This window comes from Chiloscyllium punctatum, unplaced genomic scaffold (assembly GCF_047496795.1).
Source record: "Chiloscyllium punctatum isolate Juve2018m unplaced genomic scaffold, sChiPun1.3 scaffold_1386, whole genome shotgun sequence".
In the NCBI taxonomy this organism is placed as follows: Eukaryota; Metazoa; Chordata; class Chondrichthyes; order Orectolobiformes; family Hemiscylliidae; genus Chiloscyllium; species Chiloscyllium punctatum.
In genome coordinates, this window is record NW_027311120.1 from 30,001 (window position 1) to 35,337 (window position 5,337).

Sequence of the window (5,337 nt, forward strand, 5' to 3'; positions counted from 1 at the left end):
TCGGAAGTGCCGGCTGCTTACTCGAGCGGAAGGGTCAGCCTGATTCCTGCCTTGCCGGAGGCCCGGTCGCGGGGGTGACGACCCGCCGCCCGGGACGTGCGAGGCACCAGCAGACAGAGACTGCCCGACGGTCAGAGAGAGGGAGAGAGGAGTGCCGAGGCTCAAGTGGCGAACGGTCGCGCAGGCACGCCACGCACATCGATCGCCAGCCGCGGAACGGCACGGCCTTCAGTGGGGCCGGCGGGCGACGCCGCTCCTGAACCCAGCGGCCCCGAGCCGGACGAGTTGAGGAAGGCACGCCGACGGTGACAGGGTGCGGAAGACACAGCGGTGGCCTTCTGGCGACTTGGCCCCCGACAGCCCGACGTTCCGCCGTCCTCCCGATGGCCAGGAGGACCGTGCGGGGGTCGGCCGACGGCGTGGTAGGTGTGCCTGCACGGTGACGGAGCACACACCACGCCCGCCAACCCCTCCGTACCCTCCCGAGACCGGTGGCAGGACGGAGCGGAAAAACGTGCGGAACGGAACGGGAGAGCCAAGAGCCAGCGATCCACGCGCGTGCGACCGTCAAGTCCAGCGTTCGATCGAAAACCTCCTCCCTCGGCCAGGCACTCGGCGCCAGCAGGGGAGACAGGATCAGACGCCCCGCCGGCCACTTAAGGCCGAGGACGAACCACGAGACGGGCGGCTGCAGCAGCGGGCGGCCTGCAGCTCCCAGCACTCTCAATCGATCAACCATCGAGTCGGGTCAGCGTGTCAAACCGGCGAGCTCCACGGTCAGGCCGGCGGCGCACCAGCACCGGACCTCCGCGGCTCCCTTCACTCTTTCCACTGCCAGCCAACCGAGAGACGGACCCAATGCGGACGTGCAGAGCTTAGGCAGACCCCCCACTGGAGGCTCAACACTTCGTGGCAGCTCCGTGTCCCAGAGACCAGGAGGGTTGGCACACACACACAGTGTGAACCACCGACAGCCATTCTGGGACCGGTGACAGCCGTGCTGGGCCCCACTGCCACGACACAGACGGACGCCAGGCCGCGCTCCCCGGCGGGGGGATGGCGTCGAGCCTGACGAACGGAATGTGCAGGGTGGGGGGGAAAGGCCAAGCGCTCCGACGCCGGAGGGCTCCGGAGTCTGAACTTAGGGGGACAAAGAGGACGGGTCCTCTGCGACACCCCAGCCGCGCTCTCGCCAGCCAAGGCGAGTGCGATTGATTGCCAAACGACCCTCAGACAGGCGTGGCCCCGGGAAGAACCCGGGGCCGCAAAGTGCGTTCAAAGTGTCGATGATCAATGTGTCCTGCAATTCACATTAATTCTCGCAGCTAGCTGCGTTCGTCATCGACGCACGAGCCGAGTGATCCACCGTCAAGAGTTGTCTGAGTTTGTTTTAGGTCTCTCCCTCGCCAGAGGAAAGCGACCCGGACCGCAACATACGCTCCCCACCTTGAGCTACAGCCACCTGCACGCCGGCGTGCGGGCGGAGCAGGGTGGCGTGAAGCGATGGGGAGCACCATCCTGGTGCGGCCCGCAGAAACATACGTCTATTGGGGGGAGGAGGACAGGGCGCCCAAGAGGCGATGCGTGCCCCAACGCACCGCAGCGACGGAGGCAGGATCACCGCCACCATGTCGCCCGCCTAGTATCACGAGGCGTGCAGCAGCTTTGCCCCTAGGAAAAGCAGAGGCGGGAACGGGCACCGGCCATCGGTTCGGCAGCGTCACTGACGCGTGCACGTGGCGGCGTGTCGGCGAGCGGACTTCCTGCGAGGAGGCGGGGGCGGCACTCGCCCGAGCAGACGCCCGCCCGGCCCAGCCACCGCCGAGGTGGACTGGGAGTCGCGGCAACGGCTCGTCATACTCGTTCCCACACTCACAGCGCAGCTTGCCCGCAAGCCACCGACCACCGATCGACGCCAGGCGCCCCGACCGAGAGCGGGATCGCTCGTTCGCCCTGCTGGCAGTTCGCTGGGGATCACTACTGCACGGAGCTCGGAGACCGACGGGCGGCAACTCGAGAGTCTTTAAACCACCACCCCCCATCCCGCCAAGTGCAAAGAGGCTGTATACGCACAGACGGGTGAGGGGAATAGGTACCCCGTCGGGTTTGAAGGGAGCGTGACTAGATAGCAACGATGTAAACCCAGCCGATTTGGGAGCGAAAGACCGGCGCCTGCATCACCGGCTTCGTTTCCCGTGGCTGGAGAGTACACCGAAACCCTCCGTCTGTCGCGAGCTCCCGACGACGCGGTGCCGCCAAGCAGCAGGGCCGGACCTGGTGTGGCTCCCCTCGTCGATCACAGACCGGTCGGCACTACTGACGAGACGGTGGAACGGGCTTCGCCCCTTGTGACGAAGGGTGATGCGAACCCGCCCGCCCGCGTGCGTTCGGGGTGGACTCGGCAAACGGAGATTTGAAATCGGAAAGTGTCCCTCCTGCCCCGCGCAGGTAGGCGCCCAACAGTTGTGGGGGGTTTGGCGGTGACCACGGCTGCAGGGCCTGCTACCCCGACGAGCTCTCCTGCTGGCCCCGAAACCACCCTCGCGAGACAAGTTGAAACGGAAACGGGCGTACCCCCAAGCCGACGATCCTTTCTTATTTGTTACTTTTTTTTCACTTGCTCGAGTTGTGGGGATTTGGCGGTGACCACGGCTGCAGGGCCTGCTACCCCGACGAGCTCTCCTGCTGGCCCCGAAACCACCCTCGCGAGACAAGTTGAAACGGAAACGGGCGTACCCCCAAGCCGACAGAGATCCTTTCTTATTTGTTACTTTTTTTTTTCACTTGCTCGAGTTGTGGGGGTTTGGCGGTGACCACGGCTGCAGGGCCTGCTACCCCGACGAGCTCTCCTGCTGGCCCCGAAACCACCCTCGCGAGACAAGTTGAAACGGAAACGGGCGTACCCCCAAGCCGACGATCCTTTCTTATTTGTTACTTTTTTTTTCACTTGCTCGAGTTGTGGGGGTTTGGCGGTGACCCACGGCTGCAGGGCCTGCTACCCCGACGAGCTCTCCTGCTGGCCCCGAAACCACCCTCGCGAGACAAGTTGAAACGGAAACGGGCGTACCCCCAAGCCGACGATCCTTTCTTATTTGTTACTTTTTTTTTTCACTTGCTCGAGTTGTGGGGGTTTGCGGTGACCACGGCTGCAGGGCCTGCTACCCCGACGAGCTCTCCTGCTGGCCCCGAAACCACCCTCGCGAGACAAGTTGAAACGGAAACGGGCGTACCCCCAAGCCGACAGAGATGCTTTCGCTCCTGTTACTTTTTTTTTCACTTGCTCGAGTTGTGGGGGTTTGGCGGTGACCACGGCTGCAGGGCCTGCTACCCCGACGAGCTCTCCTGCTGGCCCCGAAACCACCCTCGCGAGACAAGTTGAAACGGAAACGGGCGTACCCCCAAGCCGACAGAGATCCTTTCGTACTTGAACCAACACAAAGTTTGTCACGTTTTATTTTTACGAGTGATCGACCGTCAAGATTTGTCTCTGAGTTTGCTTAAGGTCTCTCCCTCGCCAGAGGAAAGCCACCCGGACCGCACATACACTCCCCACCTTTAGCAGCAGCCACCTGCACGCCGGCGTGCGGGCGGAGCAGGGTGGCGTGAAGCTGTGGGGAGCACCAGCCTGGTGCGGCCCGCAGAGACATACATCTATTGGTTGAAAAAAAACAGGGCGCCCAAGAGGCGATGCGTGCCCCAACGCACCGCAGCGACGGAGGCAGGATCACCGCCACCATGTCGCCCGCGGAGTATCACGAGGCGTGCAGCAGCTTTGCCCTAGGAAAAGCAGAGGCGGGAACGGGCACCGGCCATCGGTTCGGCAGCGTCACTGACGCGTGCACGTGGCGGCGTGACGGCGAGCGGGCTTCCTGCGAGGAGGCGGGGGCGGCACTCGCCCGAGCAGACGCCCGCCCGGCCCAGCCACCGCCGAGGTGGACTGGGAGTCGCGGCAACGGCTCGTCATACTCGTTCCCACACTCACAGCGCAGCTTGTCCGCAAGCCACCGACCACCGATCGACGCCAGGCGCCCCGACCGAGAGCGGGATCGCTCGTTCGCCCTGCTGGCAGTTCGCTGGGGATCACTACTGCACGGAGCTCGAGGACCGACGGGCGGCAACTCGAGAGTCTTTAAACCACCACCCCCATCCCGCAAGTGCAAAGAGGCTGTCTACGCACAGACGGGTGAGGGGAATAGGTACCCCGTGGGGTTTGAAGGGAGCGTGACTAGATAGCAACGATGTAAACCCAGCCGATTTGGGAGCGAAAGACCGGCGCCTGCATCACCGGCTTCGTTTCCCGTGGCTGGAGAGTACACCGAAACCCTCCGTCTGTCGCGAGCTCCCGACGACGCGGTGCCGCCAAGCAGCAGGGCCGGACCTGGTGTGGCTCCCCTCGTCGATCACAGACCGGTCGGCACTACTGACGAGACGGTGGAACGGGCTTCGCCCCTTGTGACGAAGGGTGATGCGAACCCGCCCGCCCGCGTGCGTTCGGGGTGGACTCGGCAAACGGAGATTTGAAATCGGAAAGTGTCCTCCTGCCCCGCGCAGGTAGGCGCCCAACAGTTGGGGGGGTTTGGCGGTGACCACGGCTGCAGGGCCTGCTACCCTGACGAGCTCTCCTGCTGGCCCCGAAACCACCCCCGCGAGACAAGGTGAATCGGAAACGGGCGTACCCCCAGCCGATAATGATCCTTCCGCAGGTTCACCTACGGAAACCTTGTTACGACTTTTACTTCCTCTAGATAGTCAAGTTTGATCGTCTTCTCGGCGCTCCACCAGGGCCTTGTCCGACACCGGCGGGGCCGATCCGAGGACCTCACTAAACCATCCAATCGGTAGTAGCGACGGGCGGTGTGTACAAAGGGCAGGGACTTAATCAACGCGAGCTTATGACCCCACACTTACTGGGAATTCCTCGTTCATGGGAAATAATTGCAATTCCCAATCCCCATCACGAATGGGGTTCAACGGGTTACCCACACCTGGCGGCGTAGGGTAGACACACGCTGATCCATTCAGTGTAGCGCGCGTGCAGCCCCGGACATCTAAGGGCATCACAGACCTGTTATTGCTCAATCTCGTGTGGCTGTACGCCACTTGTCCCTCTAAGAAGTTGGACGCGGACCGCTCGGGGTCGCGTAACTATTTAGCATGTGGGAGTCTCGTTCGTTATCGGAATTAACCAGACAAATCGCTCCACCAACTAAGAACGGCCATGCACCACCACCCACAGAATCGAGAAAGAGCTATCAATCTGTCAATCCTTTCCGTGTCCGGGCCGGGTGAGGTTTCCCGTGTTGAGTCAAATTAAGCCGCAGGCTCCACTCCTGGTGG

General features: G+C 62.9%; 1 non-coding gene across 1 annotated transcript; it reads right to left on the reverse strand.

The window, feature by feature from the left end:
* Positions 1-1,223: 1,223 nt before the first annotated feature.
* Positions 1,224-1,377, reverse strand: LOC140475078 (5.8S ribosomal RNA). The gene has a single exon (XR_011959664.1). It is a non-coding gene; the product is annotated as a 5.8S ribosomal RNA (ribosomal RNA).
* Between the last annotated feature and the right edge of the window lie 3,960 nt (positions 1,378-5,337).